The sequence below is a fragment of the Fringilla coelebs genome (genome assembly GCF_963513975.1).
Source record: "Fringilla coelebs genome assembly, chromosome: 4".
In the NCBI taxonomy this organism is placed as follows: domain Eukaryota; kingdom Metazoa; phylum Chordata; class Aves; order Passeriformes; family Fringillidae; genus Fringilla; species Fringilla coelebs.
This window is the reverse complement of record NC_140032.1, coordinates 59,600,243-59,622,274: the sequence shown is the minus strand read 5'-3', so window position 1 is coordinate 59,622,274 and position 22,032 is coordinate 59,600,243. Positions and strand designations below refer to the sequence as shown.

The 22,032-nt window shown below is 41.7% G+C and overlaps 1 protein-coding gene across 2 annotated transcripts in view; it reads left to right on the top strand.

The window, feature by feature from the left end:
* Positions 1-792: 792 nt before the first annotated feature.
* WDFY3 (WD repeat and FYVE domain containing 3) overlaps positions 793-22,032 on the top strand; it is a 155,592-nt gene continuing 134,352 nt past the window's right edge. For both annotated transcript variants that reach the window (XM_084204151.1, XM_084204150.1), the window contains exon 1: positions 793-1,128. The gene's annotated coding sequence lies outside the window, so the exon portion shown is untranslated. The remainder of the gene's footprint in view (positions 1,129-22,032) is intronic.

Sequence of the window (22,032 nt, the reverse complement as noted above, 5' to 3'; positions counted from 1 at the left end):
AGTTTATAAGTGAGTGGAAAAAGGCAGAAGGATATCTGATCACACACATGCGGACACACCTTTGCACTGCTCCTCAGGAGTGTCCAAGTGATGAAGTTTGCCTTGGGGTTGCAGTTACACCCTGCACTCTGTGCCCAGTGAGAGGCTAAACCTATGTTTCATCCTGCAGACAAAAATGAATCCTTCGGCTTTGGGAATTTAACAGGAGTTCTGGATTGAGTAGGAAAAGGGTAAATAATTCTGTTTCTGTTTCAACACCTGGATCATACAGATGAGAATGGTTGGTCAGCACAGGCATACAATCTTCTCTGTGGTCGGCAGTAGGGATATCCAGGAGCCTTTCCCTAGATGTCCCCTCGACAAAGAGCAAAAGGGAAAGCACCTCAAGCCCAGCTCAAGGGTGGGTTATTTGCTCCAGCATCGACCTGCACTCCCCTTCTCATCGCACATCCAGGCTCCTTGCGCGTCAGCTGCTCGGGCCTGTGGCGGCGGGGCAGAAGGGAGAGGACACGGGCGGTCAGCGCTAGAGGAGTGGGAATTCCGTCACAGAACGGGGAGACGCCAAACCCACCGCTCCAAAAGGTAAGATAATTGCAATAAGCCCCAGAATTAAGAAGCGGGCCCACGGCCTGCCAGGACCAACAGGCTCTCCTCGGGCGGCCTCGCCGGGCCGCAGGAGCGACCGCAGCCAGCCGGCAGCAGTGGGAGGAAGAGGAGGAGGAGCGGAGGGAGGAGGCAGCGCTGGCAGCCGGGCGGGGAGGGGGCACGCGGCGCCGAGGAGGAGGAGGAGGACTAAGATGGCCACCAGCCGCCGCGGGGAGCGGCCCCGCTCCCTCCGCGGCCCCTTCGGCGCGGCCCGGCCTTGATGGGGCCAGGACGACCCCGGCGCCCGGACGGTGCAGCAGCGGCGGCGGCGGCGCCTCCCGCCGGAGCCCGCCCGGGAGGAGCCGTCCTCCCGGCCCGGCCCGCACCGCCCGGCCGCGGCCGCCGCGCCGCGTAACCCCCCGAGCCGAGCCCTGCTCGCGGCGAGAGAGCGCAGCGGAGAGAGGAGAGCGAGGAGGGACGGACCGCCCGCCGCCCCCTCCCCGGGCCGGCACAGCCGCACCGCCGGGACCTAGCTGCCCCCCGGTGAGTGCTCGCCGGCGCTGCCCGGCCCCGCCGCTTTGTTGCGCCGTCGGCGGGCCCGGGGAGACCCGGCGCCCCCTCAGCCCCGCCGCAGGCCCCGCTCCCCGGGGATGCCGAGCGGCCGGGCCGGGCTGGAGGAGGGGGCGGCGGCGCAGGTGCCGGGGGCGGCCGCTCATTGTCACTGCGCGGGCACCCCGCCTCCGGCTTCAATGCAGGGGCTGTGCCGGGGCCGCGGCGATGGGGGGCCCGGGGGTCGCGGAGGAGCCCCGCGAGCGCTGGGCCGCTCCGGCCGCCTTTGTTGTGGCTGGGGCGGGCGGTTTTCCCGCGGGAGCCCCGGCGGGGTGCGGGAGGGGCCCGTCGGCCCCAGCCCTGGGGAGGCCTGCAGGGAGTATGGGGGGGTCGCCCCGGGCCGCCACGGGCACTGGGCGGCTCACAGGTGGTCGGTCGGGTCGGCTTTTCCTCCCCGCGTTTTGATTTTTCACGCGGGTACTGATTTTGGCGGCAGCCTCGAGCTGTCGACCCCGCGGTGCGGCAGGGACATTGAAGTTACAGAACCCGACAGGTTTGTCCGCGGTGCGTCCCTGGGGACAGGGGAGTCGTGGCTCCTGGAGGGTTCGGAACATGGTATTGGGGGGATTTGCGGGGTTGCTGAAGTACCTCCTCCTTGTCTTGATTGTGGTTTTCGCCCTGCAGTTCTGAGAGGTGGTCCGCACAAATGGATAGGTTTGCATAGAGACCAGTCAGTAGTGCTGGGTGCTGAAACCCTGTGTGATGTTCACCTTGAAATATTAAGACTATAATTTCTAGCTGTGCCTGCATAGCAAAACACTTATGGAAGAAGTGCAAAGGACTAGATGTATTTATTTTGACCTAGAGTTTCATGAATGATTTAACTGAATTTTTTTGCTAACTAGAGTAACTTGCAAGATTTCTGTGTAGACCTCTGAGTCCTGGCCTTATTTTAATGACTGAATTTTGGTTTCTTGGTATTGTTGGTTTGTGGCGAGGTCCATGTCCACGTATTGGACCATGAAATTTTGCTACAAAAAACAAGTGTTGGGTTTCCTGTTAAGAGAAATAATTTTTGCACGTTGTAAATAACCGAAGTTATTTTTCTCCACCAAAGCTGGGTTGCTCCTTGATGCCTGTGAATGCTTCTGTGCCCAGTTATGGCTGTACAGCTGTAGGATATTCCTGAGCACACTGGACTGGATCCTATGGATCCAGTCAGGCTCTGCAGAGAGCCAGCTTGATTGCATCCTTGGCACATATTGGCGACAAGCTAGCAGTATCTTGAAGTAGGCTATGTGAACAAATTGTACAGTCTGTGTGAACTGACATTTCTGCAATATCTCACTCATCCTGTGCAGTCTTGGTAGACATACAGCATTTGAAGATATGAACTTACCTGCTGTGGGAACTGGTCAGTGGCAGTAAGCCAGCCAAGTCTCTTTCTTTGCTTTTAGGTAGGCAGGCATTGTGTCCTGGAAAGGTGTCCATGTTCATGTGGCATTGTGCCTTTGTTCTGTGGCCCTGGTCAAGATGTGCTGGCAGTCTAACTTCAGCTACATGTTTGGACTGTGAGTGGGTGTCTCCTCACTATGTATGTGGTGTGGGTCTATTGAGCTCATTTGGAGCCAGCTCTGGAATACTCAACACTGTTGATAACAAGGTGTTTTGGGTAGAAGAATCCCTCAAATATCAGATTGGAGAATGGCGCATGGTATTCTTCACTTTGGTATGTTTGCTAGGAACTGGACACATTTGCTTTTCTAGTTGGGCAATTTTAGGCTGCTAGACTTGGAATAAAAATATAGCATGTTTTGGTTTTTATGGTCATATTGCATCTCTTAGCCAGCTGATTATCTAGTTGAAACAAGTTAATCATGGTGTTGCTGTGACTTAGTATCTTCAGCACCCATTTGAAAATGTAATACAACATTTCTATATCAAGGTTTAAGTAAGGGCTGGTGTGTCCAGTCAGTTGTTTGTTTCCAGTTCAGTACATCAAGATCAGCTACTTGGTAGTACTGTTACCACACAGTACTAGGGAAAGAGAACAGGACTATGGGAAAGAACGCTTATCTTTTTATTCAAAGTGGTAGCACAGAGATGCTAAATAAAAAAATAATTATAGTTATTGATAATTTCAACCTTGACATAACAAGGCTACGTTATCTTGTTGCATCTTGGTACAGGAGTGGTCTGAGAAGGTGATCTGACAGCTGCTTGTGTGGCTATGCAAACCTTGGTATTTAATTCTGGTTTAGTGGAGCTAAACTGGCAGAAGTGTGCAAGGTGAGCAGGTCTTCAGGATGTATTGATGTGTGTTGCTGTTAGAGGAATTCAGCAGTGTGTTTCACATCCACCAACCTTGCATTAACTAATTCACAGTTTTCCACAGGTGTTCTGTGGGATTTTTAGTGTTCAGGAAACTTTCAGTGGTGCTTTATGTGCAGGGAATGGGGGTGAGTGTGGGCAGATGTTCTGCTTACTCTTTGAAATGCTCAGGACTGTCATGAGATTGTTTAGAAACTTTGGTGTTGTAACATGGTGTTTCACTTCCCAAATGTTGATATTAATTGCTCCGTGGCTGGTTTTTGGGCATTCACTTGGGTTTCTGAAGATGTGCTAAGCTGAAATATGTAAAGAGAAGAGAGTGGTTTCCTCTTGGGTGGTTAAATTGACAGAGGACAAATCTGTTCATGTTAATTAGCAGTTTTGTTCATGTCTGTAAGTGATTTTCAGTCCCTATTGCAAAATAGTGGAAATACTGTTTCAGCAGTGGCCTTTGACTTGCAGGACTTCCTGCCATGAGGAAGTCTTGTGTCATTTGTCCAAAATAAACAGATTTTGAAGAGTTCAGATAAAGTATGCTGTGAGAAACCATACATCTAATTTACAATTCACCCCCTATTGCTTGCTTGCTTTTCTGATAATTAATACCATGGAAGTCTATCCCTACGATATGTTACTAGAATGTAACTTGTATTTTGTAATGGGAAATGGAATTTTCTGTTGGTCCACAGTACAATTTCTGGATATGTGTGTAGGTAGAAAACAAATTATTTCCTCATGGCTTTAATATAGAAGCTTTTAACTTCACTGGTTTCCTTCTTGATTCTTTTTTTCATGCTGATGGTGGTGTTGCTGATTGCAATAGTACGCTATTGAAAATGTCCAAGTTAAGACAAATGCATAACAGTTTCTTTGCTGTGTTTGGAAAGCTGGTTGCTGTAAAAAGTACTTTTTTTGTTACTTATCTGTACTAAGTGACCAACAGCTTGAGTCTTTAAGCCTTCATGTGTTGAAGGACTGAGGTGCATTGCTGTAAGATTGTCATATCTCCTAGAACAGCTCTCTTTGACTTTGTCATTTCGTTTACAGTTTCATAATGCAAGGAGTGAAACTGTTTATCTTCTGTTGGAGACTCTCATGCTGCTGCTGGGCTGTTCATACCTTGTCCAGGCTGGGGAGGACATGATTGTAAGGTCCCTGTGCACATTTGTTTTAAGCTGCTGTCCCACAGACAGTATGGAAAGTGTTGCCATATCCTTTTGCTGGGTGCAAAATCCTGCTGGCAGGATGTAACATTTTAACTGAAGTCATTGGTGGGGAGGTGAGAGCAGCTTCTTGGCTCAGGTGAGAGCACTGCAAGCTTTGCAGGACTGAGTATGCGTTAGTGGTGATCCAGCCTTGAGAGCATCTGTTTGGCAAGCAACCCGTGTTTGATGAGGCAGTATTGCAGGCTTTGGCTCTTTAGTCACATCCCTCTTCTTCTGGATGTTGCAGGTAAATGTGTACAGCAGCTCCCTGGTACAAACAGGGGCTTGGTGACTGCTCTGAGAACTGAATGGCAGCATCTTGCTGGGCGGGGGGGGCATGGCATGGTCTCAGGTGCTGGTGTCACTATTGGGGAACTTTCTTACACCAAGAGCTAGGAGCTCTTGGCTGGTATCAAGGCTTTCAAAACAAGTGAGAAGGGCCGCTTTGTCCAGTCCAAAGACGAAGAATAGGTCTTGTTCCTTTTCTATTTGCTTTGCTCTAAGTATGCAGGAGGGGGTTTTTTTCTTTCCTTTAAGTCTTTTGTGAGAGAAATGACCTACGTCTTTAGTTTTTTCCTATGAAAGCTCTGGGACAAAATTTTCTGATTTTTGTTCTGTGTGGAAATGTGCAATTGACATGATTTTTGACAATTGTGCTGATGTTTTTGAAATTTTGAATGACAGCAGTGAATATTTTTGGCTTTTTCTTATGGTGTAATTTTTTCTTTTTCTTTTTTTCTCTCCCTACCTGTTGAGCAAAGCTGTGATAGTGGAAGTGAAACTGTATTGAGATTTGGGAGAAAAAACAGTTTGATGTTGTTTTGGAATTACTTTATTCCAGTGAGAGCTACATGCTATCTTTTGGGATCTTTCTCATATGAGGGAAGAGGGGTTTGACTGCTTTGCTGGTTTTGGTGTTTCATCACTACCCTGTGATGGATTTCTGCCTGTCTTAAGCATGTGACTTGTAATGCTTCTCACATATCACAGAATAGGAACAGATTTGCAGAACTTGCACATGTAAAAAAATACCTTTTGAAATTTCAAATGCAGTAGAACAGTGTTGTGCTAGGAAAGAGGGAATTGTGTGGGAGCCATAAACAATAAAGGATATTGAATAGTATGAAGGCAAGTGGCTTCTCATTTCTGGGCAAACTTTAAGAAAAGTCAATGAAAGATAAGATGGCTACATCTGAATTATAATCAGGAATGCATTAATAGGATCTTTAGTTCTTACACCTTCACAAATGTTATTTCCATGTGTTTTTATTAAAATATGACATGGAAAAAACTTTGATCAGGCTGGCTAACCTAATGTACAGACAAGAATAAATTTGAAAACACATAGAAGAAGTGGATTTTCCAAGTGGCTTATTTCATCCCTTTCTCTCTTGCTCTACAGATTTTTTTTTTGTTGCACTGGAAGCATGTAAGAGATAAATTCCTGCTTTTTCAGGCTGGGTCAGTATTCATCAGTTCCGTGGGTAACTTAAGCTTCTTTTTCCAATTCTAAGACATCTACCTTAGAGAAGTCAGACCCATTTATCTATAAAGCTGGTCCCTCTATTGAACCATACGCTTTCTTACTAATGGCTGTGACAGTTTTGATTTTGAATTTGCATTTGAGGATTTGTAGTGAGGGATTTCAGAATTAAGGGGGAGTTAGCAACATTGATCCTTATCTTAAACCAGCTATATCAAATAAGCAAATGGGGAAAAAAAACCCCAAACCTTCAGAGTTGACAATTTGGTAGTGCAAAGATAGACACATGGCTAGAAGGAGAAGATACTCCTACACGTTCTAGGTGTTTTGGGTTTTTTTGGGGTCTTTCAATTTTGGAATGTGATGACTTCAGTGTGAGTGTGGATCAGTAGCTCTTGAGAAAAATGTACATCTGGCTTTCTATTTTCCTGCAGCTTTTGTCAGAGTTATCACCATGCATTGGGTATGAGAGAGTAGCTCTACCTAGTGCTACTTTTCTCAGTATCATTCTGCCAGGTGGAATGTGGGTGCAAGTGAACCACGTTTTATGTTCTTATATTACCTGATGATTTATTATTTTCATTTGAATACATGGTAAAAATCTCAGTGTTGTCCAAAGCAGGATGGTTTGATTTGTGTGAATAGGTGATGGCACATTGCTTCAGAAAGTGGAATGTGTTTGAAAGCCATGGTGATAAATAGTGTTGCTTTTATCCCTGGTTCTTGTTGAGAACCAAAATCTGAGCTCACAGATGGGCTGTAACAGGAAGAGGGGGTTTGTACAGCAGGAACTTCCTAAAGTCTGTGTTTGGTTATTTGGCACTGTAAGCATATCCTTTTTTTTTTGTTGTTGTTGTTGTTTAATTTGAGGTAAGGGGACTAGGAGAAATTGCAGGGCTAAGCAAATGCTTAGGGTATCCAGAAGATATGTTGTTTAAAGGATACAGAGGGATAAAATAAGCCAAAATATCAGTTTGGGTTGGTAATAAAACTTTCTAAAGTGCTTGGAGGATGGGCAATCCTGAAAGGGAGAAAGACTGTTCAGAGTGCCTTAGGTAAAGTTCCCTGAGAAGGTTAATGAGATGTAAGTGCACTTGGCATAATGAGCCTGAGCTTTTGTCTGAGGTTTGTTAGACCAGTGGGGAGTATCGGCCTGTGGTAGAGAGCTGTTCTAGGGGAAGCTTGTTTTTATGATACGGAGGCATCACTGGCAATACCAGTTCACCAGATTCCTGCAGCCAAAGTGTGCAGAGCAGGGGGCCAGTGATGTGTGGAAGCAAGCTCAGAAATGATACTTAGGTTTAGGGGAAAAACCCCAAGAAACTAAAAAACACCCCTAAGAAGCCCCAACAAAAACCCCTAAAACAGCAAAAAATCAAACTGAATAGTTGCCTGAAGGCAACCAAAGGAGTATTGAAACCAAGAGACAGGAATTCACCACCTTGATAGCATTCAGAGTGCCATTGATGGTCTTAGGATTTGATTCTGCGTTTGTATGCTTGCCAATGCTTGTTTACTTCTAATGGGATTTTAAGGAGATCCTTGGGTCTTCAAGTGAGAGCCAGGAACGAGATGAGGCCTTGGTTTGTATTTGCATGAGTGCACAGCGTACAGAATGTATCTTAAGGCAGAATGACAGACAAAACAGCTGAAGAGTGCATTTCTTAATGTAAAAGTTGGGCCTTTTGTTGTTCTCAGAGTTGAAATGTCATGGTGTAGGCCCTCAGTAGTGAGATTGGCTCAAGCTATGGCTTTTAAAGCATTGAAAGCACAAACCAAATTGATTTCTTTTTTGATTTTGAGCCTTAAGCATTCAGTTGTCATTTTTTTCCCACAACTGTGAGGGTTACGTCATCTTTGGAATCTTCACATGGCAAAATGCTCTGAGCTGGAATGCCACAGGTATGAGACTGAGAAAGCTGTGATCAGAGCTGGTAATATTCTTGTCATCACTGGTTTCCTGTTTGATAAGGTGACTGAGGAGGAGTGAAATTTATTTTATTTGGGAGTTTCTTTACACTTGCAGAAGAAAGAGTGCCTAACTGAACAGGCAGAAGTAAACATTCGTTATAATTTTATAAGCAGTCATGTGGAATAGGCATAGAAACCGTTTTGGTATTGCATCACAAGTTAAATACTAATACTTGAGTCAGCAACTGAGCAGTGAGCCACAGTACAAATGTAAAAACAAAGTCTCTATGGATATGGTCTAAGAGAATGATAGTTTGCTTGTTAATGAGGTTTGCAATGTTTTTTTTAACAGTTCTGAGCAGTGAGCCTAAGCTAGTGATGAATACTTCATTTAGGTTTTGAGTGGGTCATGAAGTAACCAGGGAGTATCTTTTCAAGCTTTTCATTATTAGATAAGAGTGTGTAAAGCAGCATGTCTTACATTGACTGTAGCAATTTCTGAAGACAGAAATATTTTGCTTGCATTTCTTTCCAGCAACATAGCCATGCTCCCAGCAGTGTTGGATCAAGAGAGGGGAGACCATGGCTTCCCTGCTGTCTGTTGAAAGCCCTTGCAGTTCAGCTGGTGGTGTTTTTGTACAGAGAGGACTCTGGATGTGCTGTATAAGTAACGGGATTTTTTTTTTTCATTACTTGTACAGTGTCAGGGTTTATCCCCAGCTGGTAACCAAGGCCCATGGAGCCAGTTGCTCACTTGCACTGCACCAGGAATGGGGAGGGAATCAGAAGGGTAAAAGCTGAGAAATCTGTGGGTTGAGATCAAGGCAGTTTAACAGGGAAAGCAAGAGCCACACACACAAGCAAAGTGAAACAAGGAATGGATTCCCTGCTTCCCTGCTTCAGCCTCCTCCAGGAGAGCAGAGCCCCATCACAGATAACCATTTCTTTGGAAGACAAACACCATCACTCCCCTTTCCTTCTTCCCCTCACTTTGTATACTGAGCATGATGTCACATGGTCTGGGATATCCCTTTGGTCAGCTGGGGTCACCTGTCTGGGCAGTGTCTCCTCCCACCGTCACAAGCATCCTCAGCTTCCTTGCTAGTGTGGCTGGTACAAAGGGCAGAACAGGCCCTGGCTCTGTGTGAGCCCTGCTCAGCAATAACAAAAACATCTCTGTATTATCAACCCTGAGTTCAGCATAAATCCTAAACACACCCCCATACAAGCCACTGTGAATAAAATTAACTCTACTCCAACCAAAATCAGTACATAAACTTCCCTGGTATGAATTGGGATAGCCTACTGATCAGTTAAACCCTAAAGTTATAACCTGTTTTTGTTTCAGTAAAACACATATGTATATATTGTATGCTTCAAATACAGATGATGATGTGAATGTTTAGGTTTTTGTTAGTTTGGGTTTGTTTGGGTTTTTTTTCTCCTTTTTAATAAAAGGAAGCAGAGGAGGTGTGTGTACTGCAAGTAATGTACTTGGAAAAATCTTTTTAGTCTAGCTATGTGTCTTTGCATTGTGATCTTTCTTTATAGGAGGAGGTCAATATGGTTGATGTTTGTCTGAAGTAGCTCAGATTGAGTAGAGAATATACCAAGGTGAGGGTTTAGGTTCCTCTGGCACAGACAGAATAAATTTAAAAGATGAAAACTCTCTTCCTCTTTCCTGTGTGTCCTCTTTTCCATGATCCTTTGCAGGATGAAGTTGAACTTGCCACCTGAGTAAGGATAAACATTTCAAATGAAAACATAATAGCACAAAGTAAGAGAATAAGCTTATTTAAATAGTTTAGGAAAAGAAAAGGGTGCCATCATTAGTAGATGTTCATATTGTGTGGAATTCAGCCTAGAGTTGTCTTGTTGCATTAAGCTGAGGGTTGTGGTGCTGAGGTGGAAGTCCCTAGACATGCTTGTTGTCTGCCTTTGAAATGCTCACAATGAGTAGGAAAGTGAAGCACCTCAAGCACTGCAGGGTCGTAGTGAATTGAAATACATTTTCTTGACTTGGGTTCAACAGACTGATTACTGCTGTCTCTGAATACTCATCTTTATTATGTGATGTGAGGAAGGACTCATCTTAAATTTTAAGTTGACCTGGAAAAATTTGAACACACCAGACAAATTTTGGTTGGAAGGGACATCTGTAATCATGCTTGAAGCAGGACATTTGCAGAGGTTGGGAACATGGTGTTTAGAGGTCTGACTTTCTACAGAAAGAGGTAAGGGTATGGGACAAGCTTTTTGTATGCTTTAAATAGCAAATGAAAACATGGGAATATTTCATGCCCTCTGTGAAGCCCAGTGGTGGATAGGCAGAGAGTGATGGTTTTTCTATCTTTTTTTTTTTTTCCCCACATGATACTGAAGATAGTAAGATAATTTTTAATATGGTAGGCTATGAAAGTACTGGATTTTTTTCTGTAACTGTTTTTTTGTCCACTTGTGGGCTTATAACTGGTCTGTTGCTCAGACTTCTGTGTTTGCTCTTGGAGTGGTAGGCAGCAGTGATGTGCCAGCAGCTGTGAGGTCCCAGCAGTGGCTGAGGGAAACTTTGTTGAAAAGTGAGCACAGCTTGCAGAGGGCTCTTTCCTCTACCCAGGAGAAAGCAAGCTGCTTTTGTGGATTTAAACAAATTAATTACAAACAAATGCCCTTTGAGCCTTTTACTTGGCTTAGGGTGGGTGTTCAAAGAAATGAGCCTTCACTTAATCAGGTGGAAAAGGACAGGAGCTTGATCAGGAGCACCCTGACTCGCCTGGAAGTTTACTATTAACTTGGAGCATGAAAAGAACATTGGTCAGAAGTCACACTTTCTTGTTAAAGCATTAAATAATGTTGGATGAAAAGTCTCTGAACAACCCATGTTTTTAAAAGAATTGCACTGTTTGGGGTTCATGAATGGCCCTGATATTTAAAGAAGAAAAGTAGGTGCACAGTGGTGCATTTTCTTACTAATGTATGAAGACTGTCCTTGAGTAGTTTTCTGTGTATATGTTTCAGGAAGATTGCTCTGTCTACATGAATGGAAAATGGAGGCATGATGAAAACTTCTATTTTTTTCTATGCTATTTTCTTTTTAATTCAAGTATTGTGGTTATTTTTCAGTCTGGACAAGAGGTATTTGTTTGCGTGTATCTTGGATTTTGTAGAATTCTTTTCACATTCTTTTAAATTTTGTTTATATGGTGGTGTCCAGTTTGCCAGTTAACAAGCAAAAATCTACCCAATAAAAAGTAAAACCAGCAAAATAGGTCCCTTTCCCTCTGTCCCTAGCTTCTTTATTAACAATATGGAAATCGGAGAAGAAAAACCATAGTCTGACAAGACATGAGGATTTTGTTTTGACCGTTTCACTCTAACTCCTAGTGTTAGGGTTAAAAATAAGTTGTGTTGCCCTCCAGCTCTCTCCTCAGGTACTGTTAGAATAATGCTTAGGCTGAGCTGTGTGGAGTGTATGTGCTTATAGATATTGCATTAATACCGTTGCCTATTTCTCTCTTGCAGAAAGAATGTGGTGCTCTCACCTTCCCTTTCTTATTTTCATTGCTTATGCTTATGTTGATGTTAGTTTATACCATTTGTAACGAATACTCCTGCGATGGGACTCTTCTAAGACCTCATAGAAAATGTTGAGCAGGTCTGGGAGGATGATGGCAAGACTTCCTCATGAGCTGAAGGCTTGTACTAAGTATGTAGGCTTGTACTACTGTCTCAAAATTTATACCTTAATAGGTTACTCTCATTTTCTGTTTGTTTTGAAATGTCATGTTGATTTATCTTGAAGAATAGCTAGCCAGGTCTAAATTAGTTTTTATTTCAATAAAAAGGCATGGTAGAGGAAGAGGTAAGAACAGAGAACGTGGGCATTCCAGAGCAATATCTGAAAAATGTTTGTACTGGAGCACTATAATTACAGTACTTTACATCTTTTCACTCAGTGTGGTGTCCTTTTTTAGTTGAAAACAACTACCTTTTGAAGAATCTGTTGCTTCAGTGGTGATGATCAACTTTGGATGACTGTAATGGTTTTTTACTGTAAGAAATTATTATCCACATAAGCAGTGCTGCAATGGTTGCAACATCTTTTATTTGAATGGAGGTGTCTCTTTTAAAAAGATGTTCTGTGTAATTAATGGCTGTGAGTTAAGGGGGAATCTTACATGGTTAATAATCTGTTCTCCTGGCCACTTACCCATCCTAAGAGGTTTCATTTTCATACTGAAAGTGAGTTTGCTCACTTTCCAGTATGTGTTGTAATGCCATTATCTGCTTGGTCCAAGAGCCCTGAGTTGTATAAATATGATCTGCATGCAGAGATGCCGACCCAGGCTCTTTTTAACTTCATCTTGACCTTCAATAATAAATTTAGCTTTCAGTAATAAAATATATTGAAGTGTTTGGTGGTCATTTGTATTCTGGTTGCTCTCTTGAGCTATAAGAAGGCTGACGTTTAGATGTCTCAGGGTAGTCTGTTGGTGTGCTGGTTTATGCATAATATTTCTTGCCTGCTTTGAAACCCTCCCCTCCTTCCCCAATTCAGGGATGCCTCCTGCTGTGCTCAAGGGTCATGTAACTTACATCACCATGGGGGTGCTGGTTCTTTTGGGATTTGTGTTCAGATCCCTTCTTCCCAGTCTGGTTTCTAGCACATAGCCATGCATTTGGAGGTACTCAAATGGGTGTCATTGGAAGGTGCCCTGTCTGCAAATAGGTGCAAATAATTATATCCAAATAATTGTTTCATAATTACCATCTACTCCCCTAGTGTGCTCGTCCAGGTACATGAATTACTGGCTTCTATTTCTTGTATTAGCTGGCGTACCTTTAATGTGATTAAAGGGAGGTTGCTGAGCTGAAGGTATCAATTTAATGATGCTGAGCAGCATGTGCCAGCTCTGGTAGTGACTGAGTATATTCATGTGAAGATACCATGCTTATCTCAAAGTGATCAATTTAATAATGCAGGTGAGGTAGCAAATGTAGATGTCTCTGAGAAAGATGTCTGGCAAATCTGAACTAATATAGCTTGTCTAGATAACATTATTGTAGTCACAATTCAGTCTCAAAATGGTAGAAATTGAATTACTCAACCCAGTAGGTGAGAGCTTGGAGGGAGTTGAGGTTTTGTGTCTGTTTGTTTGGTTTGTGGGGTTTGGTGTTGTTTTGGTCTGTGTTTTTTGTGGTGCTGTGTTTTGTTTTGTTGTTATCTGTGTGAGGGTTTTTTTTTTGTTTAATTTCCCCTCAATAGTTTAAGCATGTCAGACAACTTCAGAATATGAGGTCCTCCCAGTACTAAACCAGTTTGTTTCTTTTTGGCTTCCAGTGTGCTGGTTGTATTGTCAACAGGGCAGGGAGATGGAAGTGGAGACAAAGCAGTGCCAGTTGTGCCACAGTAGGTCTTGGAAGACAGTTCAGAAGAGAAACTATCTTTATACATCTGCAAGCTTAAGAAAATTGTGTTGCAATCATCATGCAATACTCTTTTCCTCATCATCTTTCAGTTTAGGAAATGGCACTATTCAGTCTCACTTGGACATAGGCAGAGATTTGTCCCTGCTTTTTAATTGTATGAGAAAGTTTGATTAAATTTAAGAGGGAATATTTCTTTTGTACCTCTGACACGGTTTATTTGTAGTGTTTGTTGCCTTCCTCCTTCATGTGGCTGGTTAGTGAGAATGAGACCTTTTTACCCTTGTGTGCTGTTGGGCGCTTGTTGCTTGGTGGTGGAGTTCTCCCTTTGGGCTGATAAAAGAGGGGGTGCTCTCTGATTAGCAACATGGCTATAGGTTTTGCAGCCGCTTGCTAGCAGAATGCTGACAAGTCTGGACAAGCAGATGGAAGGAATGTGTCAGCTTGCCACAAGTAAGAGAACTCAGTTTAGTGACCCATCTCTGTTTCACAGTTAGTGTTTCTCTTGCAGTGTTTGTTCTTGTAAGTCTGTCATGTAAGTGCTACTGTTGCTCCTGGGAGTGCTTTAAATGAAACAAATGCATTAATTCCCTTTCCTGGCCCAGTGAGTTTGGTTTGTCTGTTAATATTTTGCTCTTTCAAAAAATGCTGCTTATGAGAGCAAGCAAAAGAGAGTTGTGTGTGTGTGTGTGTCTGTGCTGGTTTGTCAGAGCATTCATTTATCCATTCTGCTGGTTCGAGAGATTTTTTTGGGGGCTTTTTTGTGCGGCATAATCTCAATTGTATGATGATCCTGATCTGCCCTTGAAAGAAAATTATGCTTTATGGACTTTCTGCAGGTCTGTTGCTGATCCAGACTGCTGGGCTTCTCTTTTAAAACAAGTGCTTTGGAATCATGCCAAAATATTGCTTGGAGAAAGATTGCTACAGAGAATTCCTCCAGTGTCCTCCTGGAAATGCATCAGAGCAGGGAAGAAACCACAGATAGGAGTATGGGCCTGATGCACTTGGACCTATCTCAAAACTTGCTCCTCCTCCCTGTTTTTTTGGGGGGTTTTTTTTGCCTTTTTTTTTTTTTTTTTTTTTTTTGTTTGGTTTTTTTTTTTTTTTTAATATGGAGACCTTATTATCATTAAAAATCAAAGGGAGAATAAACTGAAGACTAAATAGATTTTTCCCCTCTTAATTGCTTCTAGTAAGTTCAGTTCACATAAATCCAGGATATCATTGATGTTCTAAATAATACAACTTTTTTTAGACAAATCATTTGTTGTTATTTTTGTTTCAGCATATACATGCACAGGTAATTTGGGATTAGCGTAATTGTTTCTGATTAATAGAAACAGCAATGGCTTCCTTTTGTCCATAGGATTGGTGATCAGTGGGTTAACTTCAGTTTTATGCAAGATATGTAAATCCTAAATCCTAATTTTGTTTCATGTTCATTTCTTGTTGACTAGGATGATGTAAGGATGAAAGTTTTGTGGTTTTTTCTTTTGCTGGGCAGGAGAGTTTTCAAGACTTGACAGGTTCAGGAAGTGCTATATTCTTCTTTGCTTTTTTTTTTGTTTTGTTTTTAGGCCAAAAACACAGTAAGCTTTGGGATTTCCTAGATTATGCTATTGACAAAGCAGGCAAAAGCCTTTTAATGATTTGAAGAGAAAAACAAATGACAGTTATTTTCATTATTTTATGCTATTGTTGCCTTCATTTTTTGACCTCCTCCGAAACTAAGCTTTAGGGTTATAAAGCGGGAATAATCAGATTTGAAAATCTGCATTTGAAGTTCTCATGGTTTAAGTAAATAGGTTTTCAGGACTTGTGTGTCCACAAAATTGTAGTCCATCTTCCATTTTCCATCTTCTTCAAGTCTTCTGGATGCATCTCCTTTTTTTCCTCCTGCATCCAGAACTTGCCTGCTCAATTTTGTCATTTTTTTCCAAGTCACTGATAATTGCCTTTTGGGTTTTTTTCTTCTTTCTAGTTTGCTCTTTTCTCTCTTCGCCCTTTGAAGAAAGAGATAGATTTAATGTAATGGGGAAGATTTTTCAGGACCTAGAATGAGCCTCAATTACATTTGTGAGGCCTGAAGACAAATTACCAGGATGTAAAAAGCCTGGAGTCTTAGGAGGTGTTCTGCAGTGAGTCTGAGTTAGTTGTGTGTCCATTCTTTATTGGAAAAGAGATCATTATAGACTTGAAGTATCTGATAGTGGATAGTGGGTGATTAAATTAAGAGAAACTGCTCATCAGCTGAACGGCACAGAGGGCAGAATTCACCTCTCGCAAGTGCGTGAACCCAGCAGTCCAAAATCAAGACAGAGTGTGGAATGCCCTTGCAGCCTTGGGAGGAAATAATTGTCTTTTGCAGGTACTTAATTCCCATTACCTTAGGTATTAAGCTACCTTAGGTATTTGAAGATCATACTTTCAGAGTATGTTCAGTCAGAAATTATCAACTCTAGAGCAACCCTAGCCACCTAAGAAGTGTCTTTTGAGTCAATTCTCTGTTTGATGTGTGAGTTTACTAATAAGACACATTTTTATAGAAACCATTTCTAATGAAAGTGAGCAGCAGAGTGAGGAGCTTTGGAAGCTTAGCTGTGAGATTTACTATTTACTTAGCTTTTAGCATTTTTAGTATGTGTCTTATAAGTAAATTTTTTACAGTGCCAGATTTTTCTTGTTGGTTTCTTGGAGCACTTAATGTTTGTGGTTTTTCTCCTTCTGCTCCTTTAGCACCAAGTCCAAAAGGAATGGGAGAGTGGGTGAGATTTTCAGATCTTCCTTTCTTTTCCACAAGGAAGGGCATCGTGCTCTTTATCCACAATAGCTATTCCAGTTGCACTTGGATTAGTGTACAGTAGTGTCTTGAGAGTTGCCTGGTGTTGCTTTGCTCTTTGAGTAGGTAAAATGGCTCCCCTGAGTCCTAAACATGAGAATTTTTCAAAGCATTTTCCAGAGTCAAGAGGGGGGTGAGGGGACTGCTGATGAAGTTGGTGTAAGGGGCACTTGTTGCAGAGCAGGTCATTAATCAAAATTCTGAATTGTTGCAGAAGTATTAGGAGAGGTAAGTGGCTTACTTAATGCAGAACTGAGGCGTTACGGATAAAGCTATGCTGCTTTGTAGCATATTCACAGTAAGGGGCTTTAAGGATTGAATTATTGGCATCTGCAGCAATGCCTGATATGAAAAAAAAAAAAAAATATAAGGAAGGTGGAGTTCAAATGTGCTGCTCTCCTGTTAAGTTGGTTGCTAATGGAATGCCGCTGTGACCCTGGCCACTGGTTCTGGAGTTGTAACTGGTCAAGACAATCTGCTGAGTGTAGTGAGGCTGCTGAGGCAGGGCAGCAGCTGCTGCCTTTTCCTGAGGCAAGTTCAGCACTTGTGAGTTAAGCAGCGAGCAGTGTGCCTTTCTCCAGTTCCTGTTCCCTCAATATCTTGTATATACAGAATCATGGCTAGCATATTCCTTTGTGCAGGCTTTCACGTTAGCAGCTTCCTTTCCCTTCACTGGGGATGTTGCCATTCTCATTCTGTTTGCTTATCCAGGAGCTGACAGGCTGGAGTAGAGGAAAGAATGCACGTTAGGTGTCTCTCTTCTTTCTGAAATTGGTTTGTACTTCCACTGCAATACAGGTCCTGATATTTCCACTTCTCTGCTAATTCCTACAACTGTTTCTGGAAGTAGTGTGTGCTGATCACAGGAGGTAGGTAGTGCGTGGAGGTTTAGGGGTGAGTAGCAGAGTACATGTTTGTTCTCTTTGCACAATCAATGAATTTTGCAGTGTTCTAGATGCTAGCTGGAAAATAACAACAGGACATAAAGTGTCAGGATGGCCATCTTAGTGTCATCATTGTGGGTTCTTAAATCTTTTTTCTGAGATGCCATAGGCCTCTGAATTTTATCTGGATGGCTTTCAGAGATTGGCAGCAATGACATGTACTTCCACATCCAAAGAAATTCAGGAATATTGCTGCATCATGTCTTCGCCGATCCTGCAATGCAGTAGCTTTGGGCTGTGAGCCCAAATCGTGGTGAAAAGATGCAAAACTTCTGACCCAGAGGTAAGAAGAACCAAATGGACAAGACTTGGAGCAGAGAGGTAATCACAGGGAAATGCAAATTTTAGATGAGGAGATAAAGCTTTTGTTCTTTTGGCCCAAGTCCTTAATGAGAGAGCTATAATTAGGCTGGAATTACCTTTATGTATTCAGTGCTGGCAAACTCAAGTTCAACTGCCTCTTAATTAGCGTGCAGTATCTTTGTGGTCTTTCACTCTTGAATCAGACTTCACTTTCATTCTTTGTGCAATGCCTCAGTGTCAGGTCTGAACAATACATGACCACTCAGGAAAACCTCTTTCCTGCTCATTCTTCGGTGATGTCATTCCCCATAAGTTCATTTGTCTTCATTTCTCTTAAAAATTTTACACTGGTTCTTCTGTAAGTATCTGCAGGATATCCAGTTAGACAATTAGAATCGTGTTAGTGCTTGGGATATTTTTGTAGTTTATTATTTTGGTTCAAGTGCTGCAATAGCCACAGAATTCATAAAGTTCTACAGCAGGAAGAGAGGTCGCATATCATTCAAGTTGGCCTTAGGAACAGCTTTCTACCATGCAAACATGTCTTCTGAGAGCCAGACTGGAAAAGCCAGGTGGGAAATTCTTGTGGCTTGACACTGGCTTTAGGACACTGGCTTTTAGTGGAAATAGATGTTTTTAGCAAGGGTCAACATACAATTTGTTGTTTAATGTTTCAGTAAGCTAAAAAGTAGTGTTTGAAACTACAGAACTCCTTCACTTTAGTAGGACTTCACATGTGGTATTTAATTTATTAGCTTCTGTGCCCTAAAAAGACTTTTGTTGCTTATTTGTTTTCTTAATGATGAGAAGGGCAGACATTGTATAACTTCTCAGGCAGCAGCGATTATGCAACTGATCCTGTTATTGTGGAGCCAAAGTCCTTCCTAGTCCCTGAGCACCAGCTGCTTGTGTTCTGGTTGCTGCTTTTTCCTTTTCTTTCTTCCCTCCTGCCCCCGCCCTGATTTGTTTGTGAACAAGTTTAGGTTTTTTTCCCCATGTTGCTGTTTCCTTATTTTTCCAGTGCCAGTGAGACAGTGATTTGTTTGGGTTCATTCTTCAATTCACTATGCTGCAAAATTAAACTGCCCATTTACATAATGGGAAATATAAAATGTATAGGGGAGATAAAGTAACTTGATACTTTATGGGTACATAAGAAAAGGCATTTGCTTGGATCTAAGTGAAATATTGCAGATTGCCTTTGTTGGATTTCAGGTCAGAAGTTCCAAGTTCATGTTCTCATGATTTTAGAAACATGTAAATAACTGCTGTTTGTTTTGTTCCTCGTTGTTTTTCCTCTGCCTTCAAAGGGTGGGCCTAAGAGAAATTTTAATTTTTCCCCCTGGTCCTGCCTTGGGATCACCAAATAAAATCTAGTACTCCTGTGTATAAGATGAGGTAGTTGTAAATCTCATACTTTTACAGCCAAGTGATCTCACTGCAGTATATAATAAAGGCAGTTAATATATTGTAAAAATGTTTGCCCTATTCACACTTCATTTTCAGTTCTCAGTTTTATGTCATGTTATTTCCATTTCATGTTTCATGGCTTCCTATGAGTATAAGTGACCAAGGTAGGTTGTTTTGATCCTTGATAAAACATTTAGGGATGGGAGAAGAGATGGTACACTTGTAGACTACAGTGCTATTCCCTGCTTACAGATTAACTGAGTATACCCTCTACAAGTCCCAGTAGAAAGAAATAATAGTTGATCTGTGATACCACACTGTTGGCTGCACTGCTTGTTGCTATGTCTAGTGTGATCTGCATCAGTCATAAATAGGCTCTAGAGCTTAGTGTCCTATATCAGGAAATAAATTGGGGCTAAGGGTTTAAGGTCCTTATTTAGTTTATAAGTCTTATGCTAAAGATGTCATAGGGAGTGCAAAGAGTGTCTGTACTGTAGATCGGGTATTTGGAGAGGTGAGAAGGTGCTGTCATTTGTAGGAAATTGGGGTCCTTTCTCCTGGGCTCTTTTTGTTGGAATTTCTTTTCCTTCATTGGCGGTCTGTCCCTGTCTGCTTTCAACAGACCAGGCACACAGAAGATACTCTCTTTTGCAACCAAAAGACTGGATATATAGCGTGTATGCTTCCATCTTGTCAATTTACATCTCTCCCCTCCAGTTTTTTATGACGGAGACACTGAGTTCTGACTTGGAAGAGACTGTATGCTGTAGCCACATTTATCACAGACTTACTTGATTATTTCCATTGTTAGTGAAGGTTCTGCTAGAATTCTGCCCTCAGCCCAGCACTTCTGGTGCTGTGAATACGAGAATGTTGTACTTCTGTAACTCTGTATGAAGTACAGAGCACCTCATACTGGAGAAACCCAGAAAGTAATGATGAGAAGGGAAGACCTGTAAAGATTTTTCTGGAAAAAAGCTTGATATTATGTCTAATTCTTTGTCAGCATGGTGCTGCTAATGCTCTGGTCTAATGCAGAATTCACAAAAGCAGTGTTTTTGTAAGGTAGAAAACTTTAATTGGGAGTTTTGAAATTGCTTTTCACACCTTAGTGAAATATTCTGTGGTCCTAATAGCAGTGTGTTCCTGGGGTATTTATTGTGTGCCTCCATGTCTCCGCTTTATATATGTAGTTTTCCCAACTGATTCATCAAGGGTTGAAGTGATATGATCCCTGAGAAACATCTAACGACTCTTCAGCTGTTTCAATGAACATGTGCATAAATTAGTGTGTGACTAGATGACAAGGTCTGGTATAGACTGGTAACTTTGAAGATTTGCTTTTTCTTACTATTGGTTTTGAAAACTAGTCAGCAATTGAGTTAGAAATCTTAGGAATTGAACAATTTAGGAGGAAAATCTTCCCTACTTTGGAGAAAAGATTTTTCGTTTGTTTTTAAATCTGGTGGTTTCTTTTTCATGTTGCCATTGCCTAAATCTCCTCTTAGTGCAGCATTGAGTTTGGTTACTGGAGAGTTTCTATTCTGTTGAAGGCAATCAGAGATGATAATTCTACACGTGTTTCTATTGAATTGCAGGTGAGGGTTGGTACCAATTTACAATAGTATTAGGAGCACACTGGAAATGAACAGCAGCTCAAGTTCAGTAATGTTCTTGAAGAATTTCTTTTTCAGTCTGTTCTCTTTCCTATTAAGCACTGTTTGGATTTTTTTTTTAAGTACTAAGGACATATTCATGAAATGTTAATTCTCTTAAAAGAGATTTCAGACTAATCTGTCCATTGTACATTCACTGTTACAAGAAGTAAATCTCAATTGTGTTACCTATTAAGGAGAGAAGAATTTTGATCAAGAGTGGTACTTGATCACACTAAAGACTGTTTGCACTTCAAACCTAGATCGAGAAGAGAACTGAGGTGGCAACTTTTCACTGCACATACAGCGAAATGTTACTGCCTGAATTGGTCTTTCTAAAGAAACTAACTCCAGCTTGACATCTCCTGACAGACTTTGGTTGCAATACGAAAAACAATTTTGTTTGGATATTGAAAAGCATGAAAATCTAATATCTTTTCTTGGTTAGGCTTCTTTTTCTAAAGAAGAACTGAAGCCCTTATCTAGGAAGATGATGACATCAATAAGCTTAATGACTTGTCTCCTACAAGAGAAGTATATATGGTGCTTCCTGATTCCTTTCTTGAGCTCTCTTTCACCACATCTCAGTTTTTAAATGTGTTTATTTTGACATTCTGCCCTTTTCAGCAGTGCTCCTTATTTTGCCAGAGCAAAGCTAAATATTTCTGATTATGTAATGAAAAGCTCAATTCTTTCAAAATAACATCACGTGAACTTTGGTTTGTTTTTCAGTGACATGGACAGCAAGCTGAATGTAACATTTCTTTACAGAATGGGTGGGAATCTAGAGTCATCAAATTATGTCTACCTGGTGTCATTAATCATATTTTTCAGAGTAACTGTAAAGACACTTCCTTTCCCCTGGAAAAATATATCCAAACACAAATAAACAACAGTTTAAATAGTGTTAACAAGCAGCTTTCATACCTCACCAGTTTTTATCTTTTTTTAAACTTCTTCTTCACTTATTTCTTATGTAGCAGAATGATAATGAAACTTTATTATTGGCTTGGGGGTTTCCTTCTTTTTTCCTCCATTATTGACATGGGTATTTTTGTACACTTGGCACACCCAATTTCAGCCAGAATCTTGCTTTTCTGGTTTATTTTGATAATTCTGGTGCAGACTTTTAAAATAGTTTTAACTTTTCAATAGAAAAAATAATTATGAACAACTTAGATTGCATTTAGTATAAGCAGTAGGATTTCTTCATTTGGGAAATAATCCAGACAGGTAATAGAGGGAAAATTACTAAAGAATGGTACTATTGGTAGCTCCCAGGCAGAGGAAGAATAAGTTCTTCAACTTGTATTTGCCTCAAGTTGAGTAAGAATGTGTTAAGAGCAAGGAAGGACCAAGATGTATCATCAAGTAGCTGTTAGAGTCCTCT